Source organism: Lonchura striata, chromosome 3, assembly GCF_050655825.1.
Source record: "Lonchura striata isolate lonStrDom1 chromosome 3, ASM5065582v1, whole genome shotgun sequence".
Classification (NCBI taxonomy): Eukaryota; Metazoa; Chordata; class Aves; order Passeriformes; family Estrildidae; genus Lonchura; species Lonchura striata.
Window position 1 is genome coordinate 8,252,544 of NC_140705.1, and position 18,206 is coordinate 8,270,749.

General features: G+C 37.9%; 1 long non-coding RNA gene across 2 annotated transcripts; it reads left to right on the forward strand.

Annotated features, from left to right (window-relative positions):
- Positions 1-320: 320 nt before the first annotated feature.
- Positions 321-15,969, forward strand: LOC146767785 (uncharacterized). Of its 2 annotated transcripts, none has more exons than XR_014953549.1 (3): positions 321-404; positions 10,026-10,120; positions 14,868-15,969. It is a non-coding gene; the product is annotated as an uncharacterized LOC146767785 (long non-coding RNA). The 2 variants fall into 2 exon arrangements; XR_014953548.1 differs by lacking the exon at positions 14,868-15,969 and adding an exon at positions 10,730-14,843.
- Positions 15,970-18,206: the final 2,237 nt, after the last annotated feature.

Genomic DNA, 18,206 nt, shown 5'->3' on the forward strand with positions numbered 1-18,206 from the left:
GAGATATGATCATGGCCACACCTTTGTTTGACTTTAAATATGTAGGTTAGGAAAATTAATATTTTGACCAAATCCATATATCTTCTTGGACTCTACTTCAAATATTTTTTCATGGATCCTGGAATGTAGAGAGAATTCAGTTAATTTATCAAGAATTATTTTCCAGACTGAAGTTCTTTTGCCTTAGTCTTGTTCTAATTCTGGATATCCCTGTATTTCAAACTACAGCCAGATTATATAAGTTTGAGATCCAAATTTAGTAAGTCTCTTGGTTGTATTGATTTTTGCATGAATTTGAAATGCAAATTCAATGTTTTTTTAGTCCAAACATGAGGAGTCATGATTCTACTTAACTGAAGAAGGAACCATATTTGGCAGCATCTAGGAAAGATAATGTATTCCAGGTAATCAATTCATGCTTCATTGGCTCTTTCCAGTAAGATAATGAATAAAGGTGCAAGCTTTCTTTTTCCTGAAGGAGATTAATTATCTCCACAAAATTTACTTTATTCATGTAGTGATCATCTGAGGTTAGACAAATCCCTGAGTATTCAATGTACTTCAATGTACTTGTAGTCCATTAAGAACAGATCTATTATGCATCCATCCACCCTTTTATAAAAAAATTATGGTATTGTTGTTGGCAACATTTGGGCTAGAAGCAATTAATCTTGTATTACAAGGCAAGATGAAACTGAGGAAACCCTATCTTCATGAATATTTTTTTGGTTAGATCAGTTAGGTAGGAACTAATAATTTCTGTGCATTTTTACATTAGTGTCTGACTCCTGATACAATACTGTAAATATCTAAGACCAGATCTACAAGGTCATGTAAGTTTGCAATTCGTATTGATTTAAATGGAAGCAGGAAAATCTAAATAAATTTCTGGATGGGAACTTTGGACTTTAAATTATTTTGAGCAGGGACAATCCTTCCTGTGACTGATATAAAAATGGAGTCCAGGCCCGTTGATGTAGCTGGCCTGATGAACACCTTTGTCTTTTTTTTTTTTCAGGATGAGCACTGAATATCTTGGAGAGACAATTAACACAAAAGATTATCATCAGACTAAAACACTCTTCCCCCCAAAAAAAATTTAAAAGCTATTCCATTTAATACAAACAAATATCTAGCTGATATACACTCATAAAAAAGATATTGCTGTTCGTTGTGTCCAGAGGAGTGTAGCTAGATAAGTGACTAGCTAAGTCTTATATATAATATATTCTTTTTTGTCATAATGCATGCAGAAAAATGAAAGGACAAACTGTGGAAAAGAACTTGCAGTCCTAAAAATCTTTAGGCATTTCTGAAGAGTTTTACCAGTTATTAATTTGACTGCCAAAATTTTTGCTATGGTTTTTATATCTGGATTGTCCTTATTACATGCATCTCTTCTAGTTTTTTCTTGTGTAAATTATCACTTAAAATTTCAGCATCTTTTGAAGGCTGAAAGAATCTTGCAGATGGGTGTGTGAGCTTAAATGGACATTGTTGAGTGAAAATCCAGAGAAAGAACCCTTGAGTCTTTGTTGTTGTTGTTTTTTTTTTTGTTTTTGTTTTTTTTTTTTAATTCAGTTGATGCAGACATTAAAAAAATATACCCTTTGGCTAGATCTGCAAAGTTGCTCAGGCGAATTTACAAATCTCACAGCAATTCCAGGAATACAAATCTAAAATCCTGTATTGGTTCCTTCATCTGAGGAAATGGCCTCTAGTTGTGCCAGGGGAGGTTTAGACGGGATATTAGGGAAAATTTCTTCACAGAAAGGGTTGAAAAGCATAGGAATGGGCTGCTCAGAGAAGTGTGGAGTCACCAAACCTGGAAGTGTTCAAAATGCTGTGCCTATGGCACTTGAGGATGATGATTGAACTTCTTGCTTTTAAAGGTCTTTTCCAGTATTAATTATTCTATGATTCTGTGAAGGATGAACAGGAGGCTGTTTGTATTAGTGTCTCTGTGTCTCCACAGAGGGAGTCAGGGAATACACCTGGGTCAGTAAAAATTGCCTGGTGGAAACATTTATGTTCCTCTGTTGGCTGTGATGCTGCTGTGTTAGCACTGATACCTAATGTTAAATTGGGCAAGATGCATCTGTGCTTCTTTCACAGACATCTAGTATACAGAGATCCAGATTCCTGCAATCCAGACTTTGATGACTCTTTACAAACTCTACTGGACTATCCTAGGTTGTGGTTATGGCCAATGGAAGATACCAGGCTGACCCCACCCAGCAGAGGTTCAAGCTACACTTTTAAGGCTCTGTGGACCAAAGAGGGATATCCTGAGAGATATGCCTCATCTGAGAGTCAGAAATTTGGAAGGATGAATCTGGCCTGAATTATGATGTTTATAATCAGCTAATGGCGAAGAATTCTGCCTGGAGAGTTAGTTAAATCCACTTGAAACCAAACAACAGTGTAAAATTTTGACTAGCTTCCCACATAAGGTGGTCCTTATTATAAACTTATTAAATTGTTTTTTTGATACCTTACTTCTATGCTGACATCTTATATGGGTGGTATGTATGTGTATGGTAGAAAAACTGTCTGTGTGATATTCTGTGCGACTCAGCATCCACCTATATATTTCTGTTAAAAGTCACAATCTGTACTGTGGAAATGGTGAATTTCTGTCAGGTAGGGGAATGGAGGTGGGTGGAACACACACTCTGAACCTCATATAGCAGCAGAAAAAGACAATGACATAAACATAATTTAAAGTATTTAAAGTTTTGGAATATGTTACCTAGATATTGCAGCAGTACAAACCACTACTGAGTTATTTAATCTCCAGATAAAATCAAAAGATTACATTTAGATCTAATTGAAATTACCAATAATATTCTCAGAGAACTAAGGTCTTGTATGGTGGGTTTTTCAAATGCTCAGCACAACTCAGATTATGGCCTTTGTAGTTGTCATCAGACTTATGCATTCTCTCCCAAATATATTTACAGTATCTTTTAAATGAAATGAGTTTTTAATTTAAAGTATTTTCCTTTGAATTTGAAATTATGGCCATTGATTTTTCTTCTTTTAGTCTTTGATAGAGAAAAATCAGTAGACAAAGGCTGTGTACCATTAACTACAAGTGAAGGGCTAGTTGACCTCAGCTGAGCCATTGATGAGGGTGAGGCTAATAGGAAAAAAATTGATCTCTTCATAATTTGTCAAGTGAAATGTGATTAGCTAAAAAATCTCATTATCAACACTGTTCTTGGGAATAATAAAAAATATCTGTTAAGTCAATTTTATTAAGCTCTTCCTAGGTAGAAGCTAGTTGTCAGTCACTATATAACCCAATGTTGCTGACACGTAGGTGTCACACAAAGTGATTGGTGATGTCATTCTCAAGTTTCTAGCAAAGGAATAAGTAAATCCATTTTCTCAAAATAAAGAGATGCAATTTAATAGAGGGCAATAAGGATTGCTCTTCAAGGGAGACCTATGAATTAATTTGGGAACTCACATTGTACTCTCACAAAGTACAATGGGCTTTTACGTTCTTTTTTGGCTATAAAACATCTATCATAGGACTCATTAAAAAATCCTATTAAATTATGTTTCTGTTAGTTGTGCCACTCATGCACTGAGGGAAAGTGTGAAATGTCTTTTCAACTGAAGGCACTCTTCGTTTATATGTGTAATACTTTCTTGCCTGGGGAAACAAATGATGTCTCCATAGGGTGCCTAGCCCAGCATGGAAGCACGATCTCTATGTAAACCTGATATGTAGGACACCACTGGAGAGTGTGCCTTGGAAAGCAAATGCAAAACCTCTGTTGATTGAGAGAAAGGACTTACCCTCCTGGAGGCAGCTAGAGCAAAAGTATTTGCTGCAGATCAAATGAAAGCAAACAGCAATTTTTTTCTGGAGGTAACACTTCTGCATGGCAGAACAGGATGGCTGAGGCTGCCCATGCTGTTCAATGGTCCCTGGCCACCACTTTTGTCCTGACCAACTATTGTTTTTGCTAACAATTATATGGGCAAAGCTTTTACAACATTCTCCTCATGGTATGGGTTTTGCTGTCATGTTTTGGAAATTAAGAGAATTTAATGACATGGGGATGGCCAGCCCTGATTAGATGCCCTGAAGGAACAGTTTTAAGCCAGCAATAGGAGTAACACACAGCCTTTTCAACAAAAAAGAGATATTGTTGTCCATACTGTTCCAGGTTAGGGCTTCACTTACCACATCTGAATTCCCATCCTAACTCAGCTGCTGCCTCTTGGCTTAGGTCAGATCCCTTCAAGACCCTTTATCAGTTGACCTTTCTGCATATTTTTGATAACTGAAACTAATGTATTTCGCAGGTATATGAGAAATATATATTTTGTATCTATATCTGTCTTTTTGCATATACACACATATTTGCATGAAGGTAAAGTAGGATTAGGTATGATAATTGGAATAGTCTGTTATTTTTCAGTGTAATTATTATTTTCTCTAATCATTTATTACAAGCAATAACTCTTCTTTATCATGTACATGTGTGCCCATGGATCACGTGCAAACACCATTCATGTTTAACAGTCTTGAATTGTTCTTAGGAAGCAATGTACAAGTTTAGGCTTTTAATACATTTGAAGAGGCCAAAATAATTTTTTTTTTATTTATTGAAAATTAATGTATTTATTAATTGAATTGAGAATAATTTATTAATTGAAAATATTTAGTGAAGATTTCATGTGAACATATGTGAGCCTATAGGCTTACGTCTTATCTGCTCAAATCACAGGTAGCTTTAGATATTTGACTTTGACTTGGTCTAATCACATATGTCACATGGCTTTCTAAGTTGTATTTGTAAAATTAACTAAAAAGGGAGGGACAGGTATAATTTGTGGCATAGGGTGGTTCACAATAAATTGCATTCTATATGTATTTTATAATTATTCATGTTACTGTCACTGTGCCAATATTATTTTAAATAACATCTCTTAAAGTAAGTCAATGATTATCTAAAATAACTTTCACAGATGCCTTTTTTTCACTGCTCTAATGACCGGGGCGAAGTAATGAGAATTCCTGCAGAAAGGATGGCATTGCTTCCTGTTCTGTTCACAAAGTGTCCACCAATACTGCCTAAGGGGACTGGTAAAGTTGCTTAAACTTTCTCAAAAGGCAGTAAAGGGGATCTCACTTTTAAAACATGGCCTAGGGAAATACATCAGCACATAAATTCCTTTGGAAATTGCTTGTCAGGTTCATTTGGAATGGTAAAAGCCAGAATGAGCTTCCAGCTAATAATTATTTCTGAGTGGGAAGGTTGTTGGAGCTCTGGGGAAAAACAAAAGATTTAAGTGCTAGTAGTGAATTTGTTTCTGGAATGCTTTGCAAAACATTTGCGATTTTTTTTTATCCCCACCCACACTTTTAAAGTCTTCTGCAGCATTGGCTTGCAGCCACAGGGGACATTATCATTGAGTTGGCAGCGTCCTGGATTAGGCCTGTAGACTCCTCGCAGTCAACAAGGGAAAAAAGATCTGATTTTTTGGTTGAAAAGGTGTGTGACCTCTTACAACTGGCTGTTTAAGTACTACATCTATGCAAATTCCATTAAGAAGTAATGCTATGTAATTACTGATATGCAAGACTTAGTGACCTGGTATAAAAACAAAACAAAAAAGGCATTTACAATTTGGGAGTAATAAATGCAGCTAAATGCTTCCTTTATGGGCACTGATTCCCTTTTGATGCCCAGTGAACTCAGCAGACAGTCACAATGATTTCACTGGGCTTTGATGGGTGGGATTCATCAACCTAAATATAGACATGTGCATCTGACCCTATAGCTTACCCTCACTTTGTAGTCAGGGATGGTGAAGAAGCTATTTGTTTATGGTTGGGGTAGATAGCAGCTTGGTTTAAGATGCATTTTATCTCATCCTAATTTAGATGTTTCAAAGAGATTTTGTGAATTCTGTCCTAAAACTACTCATTTGTCTCCATTGGCTCTAAATGGAGCCAGAGTGACCAGTTGAGATGGAGATGAATCCTCCTCTCACTGAGTGAAAAGGTCAGCATCTGCTGTTTATTCAAGCTGCTTTTTGCTTGAGTTGTGCTATAAACCCACGAGCATGAGATTCTTCTCCTTGCATAAAGTGCCTTTTAGTGCCCCAACAGCATGTATAAGGCAAACTAATGCAAACGGACATTTTTCTCCTGTCAAAGTTCTGCCATTCTGTGGTAAATGAGTCTTGGAACACACAAATATTTGAAAATTTAAGCTCTGCTGAAAAACTAAAGCAACTTTTGAAAGTGTAAAAATAATTAAAATACTGAAAAAAATTTATGGTTTTCCATTTCAAAGTGATGTTTCAGTTGAAAAAGTAGCAAACTTTGGTCATTTGAATTTATTTCAAATAGATGAATAAAGCACCTACGTAAAGTTTATTTCATATTTGAAATATCTTTTAAAATTTTTAAAACATATTTTATGACCTTGCATTTTTTATTTTTTTACTCCACAAATGAACAAAAAAAGGCTCCCCAAAATCAGATCTTCTATTCCTCAGTGCACAATAATGTGTGTTACACCCCAACAGGATGTTTTGTCTAAAGTTCATGTATTTGTCAAACCTATGATGTGTTTGCTTTATCTCTGTATTTCAGGTCTTGTGTAGTCTTTGCCTAGGGGCAGGTTTTCATCAAAATTTCTTGAAGTGCCGTAGCAAGGGACTATAGACAGAAATGGCTTTTAATGTTACTGTCCTCAGCAGACTGCTGTAGAGCTGGAGCAAACCCACACGTGTCAGTGAGTTACCTGAACTCAAAACTTTAGCAGTTTGAGACTTTAAGCATGGAGATTTGCAGATACCCACTTGGTTCAAGTGGGGACAGCAAACAGCAGCACATCCACTGCAGTTAACTGAGCCATACTCTGGCAACACTTTCTGCTTCTCACTTAGTGGCAGCACAGTTGAGCCTTTTCCACTCCTTAAGCAGGGCCTCCCCCTGATCACGCTGTTGGCAGTCAGGGGAAGCTCCTTATTCTGGAGAGAGGATGAGGTCCCTGCTCACCTTCTGTTCAGCATTGCTCTGTGGTGCATGCAATGCTTCTAATGTATTCACACAAGCAAACTTCCCATGGAAGCCCATATATCCTTGAAGTCAGGGAGTCTTGGTTTGTTTTGAGTGTTTTTCTTTTTTTCCCCCTCTCTTTTCCTTTCTAGAAATAGATTCATTCTCTGGTAGGCTGAGAGCAACCACTGACCGTGTTCCTATACTGTTGAAAAATTACTGCCAGAAGTGTTTGGTGACATCTAATCAAGGCAGGGATGAGGGATTTCTTAAAAACAGTACTTATGATGCATGTCATCTTGCTTTGCTTGGTCAGTTGTTGTCACCTCAGCTTTAAAGAATTTTAATTACAGTAGCTGTTATGAACACATTCCCATAGGGAAATATCATTTTCTTATATTTGAATTACTTTGTGTGAGCACAGTTTACCTTCTCCTTAGAGCAACTTGTCTCATGGTTTGAAATCTGAGCTATCCAAACTTTCCAAATTTGTGAGCAGATGCTACTGGTGGGACTCCCCTGTGTGCCAGTCATTTTTTTCCCCAAAAGGATTTGTGCACACAGGCAGGCTGTGGGCACGCAGCTGTGCATGAGGAGCCTGAATCAGCCTCAGGAGCAGGCAGCTGGGCGGCTCCAATGCAGCCAGAAGGGAAAAATCTCTTACTGAGTTGTCATCATTGCTCTTAGACAATCCCCAGTGACCTCAGGGCGTCTGCTTCATGCTAGAAATTTTGGAGTGGAAGTTTTTATGTAAAAAACTTTTACATAAAAAGTTTTATTTCATTTTCATAAAATGAAATCTTCTGTTTGCCTGAATTCCTACTGAAAACAGGAGTTTCATCTCCAGGCTCTCTCTTGGAGAGCTCATTCTCTTTGGCACTTCTGAACTGTTTTTGAAAGTTACTACAATCACCGATATATTTGCAATACATCAGAGCTGTGTCCCTGTGGAAGTTACATCAAGTTGTATTGGTGGAAAGTAAATGTAAGGGTGCCTTGATTAAGCATTTGGATATTTTCCATATACTTCAAGCCATTTGGCAGTAGTGTTTACTTGGAACCAGAAACAATGAAAACTTACTTGATATGGGAATGTGATTTTTCATTTTAAATGCCTTTCTTCACAGCTCTCGGATCTCAGTTGCAGATAACTGCCCTCAAAGGATGCTTTTCCAACAGCTTCATATTCTTTATCTGTAGAAGTTGCAGTAGCTCTTTGGTTCTTAAGCCAATGACAGACTGATTAATTTATCTTCTGCCATCCTCTACTTTGCACCTTCTATAATGCTCCTATTACCATGATTAGTACTTTTATCTCAGGGGACAAATTAATTTCTTGTATTTATGACTGTTTATTCTGGATATGGCTTTTTTTTTTTTTTTCAGAGAGTAGAGAATTGCATTTCCAGTTTATTCACCTTCTCATACCTTCAAAGCTGTAAGCCATGTTCTATCAACCATAAATGCACTTGATTCCTTGGAGTACATGCTCTGAATTTACAACAGTGTGGTACAGAAAAGTCTTTTGAGACATTAATTTCGTAATTCAGTTTATTCTGCTTGAATTATGAGCCAAGTAATAAATCTACATTATTTATCTGCACTGGTGATTCCCAGCCAATTGTGTAGGCTACGCTTTATGGCAGCTGTCTTCAATGTTGTGTCTCTTAAAGTATATTACAAAGTTTTTCCTCTTCCTGATTTCAGAGTTTATGTTGTTTGAGAGTTCTTGTTCAGACTTTCAATTGTATGTATTTCTGTAGTGTCTTTAAAATTGTCTAAGTAACTTCTCCACATCCAAGCAGTGTGTACCTTCTGAAGACAGATTGAAATCTCATTAGAAGTTTGGCATCTTGAGGCCTGAATCTTCTTCAGAAGGGAGAAACACAATAAACATGGGATTACGAGTGGCTAGGCACAGATTAGAGCAGATTTTACTATAAAGATTTAGGATTTTGGGCAGTTTTTCCATCAGTCTCCATCAAGAAGATTAGACATGAGAAAATGGCTGACAAATTAACAATAGCTAAGGGGAAGAACTCTTGTGGAAATGGAGAAAGACAGTTTAGAGGCCGTTCAATTTAGATCAGTTGTTCTTGATTAAATCTCCCACATAAGACTTAAAAGTAGCTGTAGTTCTCTGACCTCTGAGGACGGTGATTGGAGGATTGGTCATTGGTAAATTATAGGCCAGTCAGGTGATCATCCATTACCAGGAAGATACTGGTGAAACTAATAGAGCTAGAAATCTAACAGTATGATAAGGACCATGTCAGAAGAACTTGAGAAGATCAAATTATATTAAAAAAAAAAAAAAAAGAGTTGCATGTATGAGTAGGAAAAAAACAGTGACCAGGAGAGGAGAAATTATGTAACTTGACTCTAATGAAAATTGATCTTGTCGAACAGGACACTCTTCGTAGCAAATGGGGTTTATAAATCTGCCATAAAGTGAGAGCAAAACTACAGGGGATAAAAAATAGATTAAGGGATTAAGGGCCCATTCTCAAAGTGAAAGAAAGACTGCTTGCTCCAGGGATTCTCCTGTCTTGGAGTGTATGAAATAGTTTCATTAATCACCTTGCAATGTGGAAGAGGGAGGAGAGCTGTAATATCTGCAGACTCTACCAACATGGAAGAGGATTGCAAGCTTTTAGGGGGAGAAATCTGAGAGACTGAAAGCAAGATTCAAAAAGATTCATGTGTGTCTTAACAAGCTGAAGAAAAAGTCTCAGGGAAAAATAGGACACAACTTCTCAGTCAGGAGATGTACAGAACACTATCCTGAGGAATAATTAATTGCATACATATGAGAAAGAGAGCGCTCTTGGCAAAGCAGAAGTTAAACAGACGCCACTGAATCCCTAACAATGTGAGTGAAGAAACTCACGCTGTGAAAAGTAAACCACATACTAGAGTATATGGCAGACATGCTCTAAGTTTTACTCCTTCTGCTTTACTCAGCATTCATAAGACCTTGTTCTGTTCCCAGTTTTCAGCAGTGCACAGTAACAGATGGGCCAACTGGAGGGAGTCCAGCAGAGCGAGTGCTGGTAATCCACAGATGAAGAAAACATGACCTTTAAGGTGAGATTGGAGGAATTTGTTTTGCTTAGCCTAAAGATGAGAATACTGAGTAGGATGTGGTAACAGTGCTCTCTAGGACTGCCAGCAAAAGGAAAGAAATAATCAGTTCCCTGTGTCCACAGACATGACAGGAAATAATAGCTTAAAATGTAGCATGGGTTATTGAGGTAAGACGTTAGATAAAAGCATGTCACTCTAATGATAAAACAAGTCTCTGTCTGGAATGATTTAGATATAGCAGATCCTGACTTTGGACCAGGGTTGGATAAGACAAAATTCTCAGCCAGAGATATGTTCCTTTGTGGTGAAAGCATTACTGCAGCAAATGAGGCATGAAGCACCTCGCTGTCCCAGAAGTCACACACTTGAAATGAGACACAAAATAAAATGTGAGCTAAAAAGTTGAAAGGCACTGGAATAGTTGATGGTAAGGGTCCTTTCAAAGCCCTCTTTCTCTGACCTTAGAGTAGGTCTTTATATAACTTGATTAGGAGTGCTTATCAAACCTGATTTTCTTTTATGACAAGGTAACTTGCCTGATTGATCAAGAGAATCCAGTTGATGGAATCTGTTTGGATTTCAGTAAAACTTTCTATATGTCTCTCACAGGATCCTTCTGGACAAATGAGCAGCTTTCAGCTGGATAAACACATCATGCCATGAGTGAGAGCTGGCTCATGGGCTGGGCATAAAGGGTGACATCAGACCTGTCAGTAGTGGGGTTCCACAGGGCTCCATCCTCGGCCCTGTGCTCTGCAGCATCTTCATTAATGACCTGGATGCAGGACTGGAAGGGACACAGCAAGTTTGCAGACAATACAAAACTGGGAGGAGCTGTTGACTCCCTTGAGGGCAGAGAAGCCTGCATAGAGATCTTGACAAACTAGAGGGTTGGCAATCACCAACAATATATGATTCACCAACAAAATATGATTCAATGATATGAAGCTCAACAAGGGGAAGTGGTGGATTCTCCACCTGGGATGTGATGGGGCAACCCTGGATGTACAGACAAACTGGAGAATGAGATGTTGGAAAGCAGTGCCACAGAAAGGGACCTGGGAATCTTGGCTGTTGCAAGTTGAACATGGGCCAGCAATGTCCTGGCAGCCAGGAGGGCCATCCTTGTCCTGGGGGGCATCACCAGCTGGGCAAAGGAGGGATTGTCCTGCTGTGCTCTTCTCTGGGACAGCCTGAACTTGAGTCCTGGGGGCAGTTTTGGTGCCACAAGATAAGAAAGGTATTAAGCTGTAAGAGAGCATCCAGAGGAGGGCTATACAGATGGTAAAGGTCCTTGAGGAAGAAGCCATATGAGGAGTAGCTGAGGTCACTTAGTCTGTTCAGCCTGGAGGAGCCTGAGGAGAGACCTCACTGCAGTTACAGCTTCCTTGTGGGGGGAAGAGGAGGGGCAGACATGATTCTCTTCTCTGTGGTGACAGTGACAGGACTTGAGGCAATGGCCTGAAGTTGTGTCAGGGGAAGTTTTGGCTGATATTAGGAAAAGGTTATGGGTTCTTCACCCAGAGAGTGGCTGGGCACTGGAACAGGATCCCCAGGGCAGTGGTCACACCACCAAACCTGACAGAATTGAAGCAGTGTTTGGACAATGCTCTCAGGCACACGGTTGCTTGGGGTGTCCTGTGCAGGGCCAGAAGCTGGACTGGATAATCCTTATGGATACCCTCCAACAGCGTATTCCGTGATTTTGCGATTCTGTGAAAAGTGCCACATAAAATAAATAAAACGTGACCATAGACTATACAGACACAATTTGTTTTCTGGCTGCACATTCCCTTTTACTGAGGAAAAAGGAGGACTGGACTGGAATATTTCTGGCTTCTCTCACCTTCAGGTTGTGCTAATTAGGCTCTTTTATTCTTTCTAGAAACTTTAATCTTGCTAACCAGATTCAAAGCCCAATGATTAGGCTATGACAGATTGGATATTTTTCTTTCCAGAGTATGTGTGCAGATACAGTGTTTTTAAGAATCATATTTTTCAGAGAACATTGATTGTCACCTTTTACAAAACCCTCCTATTTTGCACGCAACCAAATCTTGCCTGTTTTGGCCCAAGGATGAGAAATGTAATCTCTAGAATTTTGTAAGAAAGGCTAACACAGAAATAATATTTTAGAGAGAATATCAACTAACATATTACTATTGTTATGCTGTGGCTACTATGATGATATAAACCTTCTGTCCTTAATGCAAATTCTATTAATTTTCTCAGTTTTTGTTTAAAGAAAGTTATTTATTTAGACTTCTAAATACTCTGATTTCTGTATGGTTGTGTTGGATGATTACCTAAATTACAGCAAACACTTTAAAGCTGCATATAGTGAAGTAAAAGTAAGCCACTGTATCCTGTTTGCCAAAATATTGTTTTATGCTAGGCAGCAAAGAAGAGCAGTGACTGATAGATGATTCTCCCTTATAAAATTAAGATGTATTTTAATAGATTAATTTTTTGTAAATACTTTTGCATAGGGGGAAATGGTACATGCATAAGTGGATTGTAATAAAACTGCTCTTGGAAATGCTTGGAAATAAAAAGATAGTTCTGTTAATGAGCAGGAATCCAGCATAAGAAGAAATCAGGTAACAGTGACTCATTCGCAAGTCAAATATTTTCTTTAAGTTTATGACTTTTTCTGTTGCATATGTCTTTCCATATGCCCATGTCTCTCTGTTCCTCAGACATGGCCTAGATTATATAAGGTTCATATGAAAAACCCATTCAGTCCTATATTCATATAAATCCAACTAAATAGCTTTCCTAATGCATTAAATGAACTGCTGGTGATCAGTTTGTAGTCACTTATATGGGTTTAACGTGGATCTGTAACTGTTCAGCTTGTTCCTACATCTGTTTCTGCAATTTAGGGAGAACATCTTCTTGTGCTGTATGTGAAAATCATTTTCTATAAGCAGAATGAGCCATGAGGTCTCTATTATGGGTCAATCATTTGGAGAAGGAAGGAGAAAAGACATAATGGCTATTAGGTAGCTTCATGGTGTATTCATGAGGAGTCAGTCTCTCATTTCCAAGGTTGTAACTCAGAACATTATTAACACACCTAAGACAACTCAGATTTTACTCACTAGATTGCTCATTTTCTCACAGTTAAAATCAAGTTGTTTTGTCCCACAACCTCCAAGGGCAGTATGTATACACTTAAGGGTTGTTTTTTGAGAAAATATTACTGGTCCTAAACTATTTTCTTGTCCCAATGGGTTCTTCAAAATATGTTCCATGTGGTCTCTGAAACCTATCAATTATAACTCCACTATATATTCACTTGCTACTTAGAACTTGAATTTTTCAGACCATTCCTACAGTGGTGTAGATGTTACTTTTATTCAGCCAGCAGGCTGAATGGACAAGTAAAATGAGCTTCTACTAATATGAACAGCTTTAATTGAAAAAGCTGTCACTATTAGAGCAGATTATATTTTTTTTGCAGAAAGATATCTTTCTTGTTTTCTCTTTCTCTAGAAGCACACCAAAACATCTGTCCAGAAGGCAAGTAATTATTAACACACTTTTAAGGAACTCTTCTAATAAATAATGTATTTACTCTTGGCAAATATAAAGTTCTGAATCTTTTTTATTCTATACAGTTTTGAATGCTGCACAATGGAGTGGTAGCACAAGTAATGGTCCCTAGTCCAACTTCTGACTGCTTCTGTGTGCTCTTTTGCCATTGGTGCCAACATATTGCATCGATTTTGAAACAGCAGAATTCATTCTCCCCAAATTTAGATGTTGGTGCAAATCCTGGGGATACAAACTGAGGTATGGGTGGTAGCTGTTATCAGTGCTGGTGTGGGATCATCTTGCTGTATGCTCCTTGACCAACTAGACCCAGAGACTGTGGTAGGATACCTGAGTTTTGTTATTCTGGTAAAAAATCTGAGCTGATTTAACAGGAACTGAATTTAAGTTCCAGTTGTGGTAACTTGCATAAGAAGAATAATACTTGTAGGCACAAGTCTATAATATAATCTGTTTTCTTGAAGAATTCTATTTATTTTGTGCTCAGCCCATATCCTTTTTTTTTTTTTTTTTTTTGTGCCAAGGATATAATGCAGACTCCCATAGCTTAATAGTTTTCCCTTAACAGCCATCTCAGGACACAGATGATTTTGAACATCTCTGGAATTTTAGCACACAAGTTAGATGGATTTGTTACAATGTTCAGCAGTAAAATAGCTAACAATGCCCCCATTGAAATAGAGGTAGTTAGGTTTCAGACTTAACATTTTTTGGAAAGTAAGGGAAAAGCCATATCCTCAGAGCTGTAATTTCAGGTGTTTATCTTTGCAATGTCCCATATTTCACTCTCATGTTTTCACAGTCATGGCGATTACTGGTTTCATAATGATACAAAAGTAAGCTGAAACTTTTCTATAGGAATGTATAGCAGAGCATGGCTAATTTTGTGGATGGGGCTCTGCAGAGCATAGCTCAGGCTGGGAACAGATGTACTTTTTTCAGCCCAGCTCTGCTTGTGAGGAGATTACTGTACATCAGTGCTGACTTATCCTTATTTTCTAGTAGAACTGATTGTGTGAGTGCTTCTTCACCCATTTCAGTTGCACAAAGTCATATTAGCTTAAGTAATGGGAATAGGTCATGGTTAACCCAGTTTATTTTGTTGTTGTTCATTTCTTTTGCTTGTTTTTTTTGGGTTTTTTTTTTTGTTTTGTTTTTTTTTTTTTTTTCATTTTTAAAACCAAAATAGGTTAAGGAATGACAAGAACTGACTTGTGGAAGCTTTTGCTGTGACTTTTGCTGTGCAAGAGACACAGAAGACAGGCAGTGGACCAACCTGATTTCCATGGTGTGCATCAGTATAAAACTTTTGCACAATTTTGCATGTGACAATAAGAGAGCTCATCTGCTTTCCTAGATTCTCTGTCTGCAGCAGGAACAACAAATGAAATTTCAGTAAAATGTAGCCCCTGCTTGAAACCTCAGGATGGACACAGATCATCCACCTTTTGCATCACAGAAGACATGCTGACCACAGTGCTGAGGAGAAGTGAACCATTTCATTCATTTGAATGCTTCAGGACAAATGTTGAGATTACAATGATAAAATTAGGGCAGTGAAAAATCTTTAAATTAAAAGAAAAATATTACCAAATGAAGTGATGAAAAAAAATTATATGTCAAGTGAAAATGTGCTCTAACTAGAAACAAAATATACAGTTACTCAAGCCAAAAAAATATACGTAGTATTTGTACAGAGCTTAACTGGAGTCAGAATCCTAATAGCAATTGCAGAATATCATCAATATCCTTAAGTATAAATACACAGGAAAGCTTGGTTATATTCTTTAGATATTCCTTTGGTAAGTGCAGTGAAATTATATGGTTAGGAAAATGGTCCACATCAAACATTCTTGAAATAGAGAATGGCAACTGAATACTTTTATTTAAAGCACTTTGTGACACTTGAGAAACAAACCAACACAGCACACGATCTACTTCACAAGCAGTTTTGGATACTAAAACAAAGCAAAGTAATTCCAGACTAGATTTTTTCAATGAGTAGTAAATCTGCTGAAAAAATGTTATTTTTGAGAGCCTGAAAAATCATCTAACCAGATAGAATTCCCTTTCAGCCTTTAGCTGAAAAGAATGGAGAAAATTAAACCTAGGGAAATGCTTTGCCCTGGTATTTTGAAATAGAATATCTCCTTGAGGAAAGGACAAATTTTTTCCCCCTGTGTTTTTAAAAGAATTATGCAATTGTTATAAATATGAAGCTCAAATTTATTCTGCAGCCATGGTGCAGCTCAGGCCTGTCGCTGTGCAAACCCAGTGCACTTTAGACCTGAGTTCCCTGGGTGTCCCAGGAACTCCTCATCCAGCTGCACAGATTAGATAACAGACTGATCTGAATCAGTGAAGAGACTTAAGACAAGCTGAACTTAACCCTTAGGCTGGTTCACCACAAAACATCTGATTAGCTGGCAGAGGAAGTCTCCAGGTGGGAATTTCAGCCTGTCTTTCCCAGCAGCTCCAACTATGCTTGGACCAATCTCTATGCTCAAATGTGCTGATTAACACTGAAAGTGGAGAATCTGAAAATTTCTGAAGCTTCTTGATGTGATTCCTGGTGCAGAATTGATCAAATTGGACATGAATAAGAGATTTCAAACAGCCAGTGAAAACTCCTTCAGTGGATGCAGAAATGGTCAGGTGGTCTCTTGTGTATAGTAAAGATAGGCAGGTAAGAGATCTTTTTATCTAGTAAGACCACAGGTTCAGTGGGTGTAAGAATTAAGTGTCAGAACAGAGGTTTGGAGAGTTTCACCCTGAAGAGCTGAAGGTGACAATGCAAGGATTTGCAAAATTCCATCACCATCCAGGCATTGACCAACCATCCTGTTTAAGGTGTTTGGTTCCCCTTGTGAATATTACCTTGTTCCAATAGATACAATAGTTTCAGATTCTTTTAAAGATTCTATCTGTGAATGTTCAATAATTCCTCATTTAAAAGTTCATTAAATAGTGGGGGAGAAAAGAAATAAAAAAGCTAAGTAACAGTAGACAAAGTATCTTGGTGTTATTCAAATCCATTTTCTTCCATTTTGTTAGTTTTCTCCCCTTTCCCAAAAACAAACCATTGTAGAACCTCAAATAAAGTGAAATCCCAATCATATGAGAATTTTTAAAATTAGGTTCTATTACCCCATCTGTTTCTGCAGTTTGTGCTCTCAGTTGATTAACACACCTCCCCCCAAACTTTCAGAGCTTTCTGTTAAATAGCTGAGGTTAAATAGAATGAATTCTACATGCAAAGCTGGGCATTTTTTCATAGGTTTTGTGCTTTTATGTCCAGTGTCATTCTGTTCACTAAAGGGTGAGTAACTGTATCCATATGCCATTTTTGGAAGGTCAAGAGGAAGGTCAAGGGTTTCCTCCAGGAAGCCATATATTCACAAACCAGGTATTCACAAACATTGCTGTCTTCTGGCACTTTTGCCTCACCAAAACCCATCCTCATCATCGTAATTGCAGCACTTGAGAAAATATCCCACAGATGTGACCCATTCCATTGTGAGTTTGTTCTACACATACAGCATATTACATTTAATAAAGTTGTATAATGTAATTTAACCAGCTGCTGATTATATTTGGTTATATTGAGCACTGGAGAAAAAGAATCTGTTCCATGGGATGCAGCAGAGGAAATAAGAGAAGGAAGCAGCTAAAATCTGTAGATGCTTTCCAAAAACTGGACAGGCTCAACCCAGCTTCTCTGGGGTCTAACACCTTGGCTTCCCAAGGATGCAAATGCCAGGTAAGGTAACTGCTTTGGATGTGCTGACTGCTGCTTTTTGCTGACTACAAATACAGCTCTGTCTTCCTGCAGGATCTCTTTCGTGAGCTCTTGTTGCCAACATCTCCTATTTAGGGAGACAGGGATCTGACAGCAGGATACTGGGCAAATGTTTGACCTAGTTGAATTACTCCTAGGGGTTCAAGAACTGTTAAGAGGAAAAGCACATTATCAAGTACAACAAACCTTTTCAGTCCTACAGAGTCAGCACACAGAAAAAAGCCATATGGACTTTTCAGCTCACGGTGATCTGGAAGAACCTTAGGTACTTATATTTATAAAATATTCCCAGCTTTGTCTCAGCTTAAATTTCTTAAGAACCATTTAAGTATAGGAGACGAAGACTTCAGTGAGACAGGAAATACAAACAAAAGCCTCTTCAGCCCTTAAAATATGCCCCCAAAATAGCTGTAAACTGAGGCACCAAAAGAACCCCAGCTTTTAGGCTATAATTCACTCTGCTCTCACCTGAAAGTAACTAAAGAAAAAACCAAAGCCAGATCACATGTAACTACTTTTTTCTTCACATGTGCTTTGGTTTTATTTAGTTCTTACTCAGAAAGCTGCTGTGAAGAAAGTGAGCAAACAACTTGTGGTTTACAGCAGGTAATTATAGCTGCTGCCCCACTGTTCTCTGCGCAGTATTCCTTATGCCCTTTGTCGATGAGGAGGAATTCCTTTCTTCCTAGCATTCCTATCCCAGACTTGGCTGTATATCAGTGCCTGATA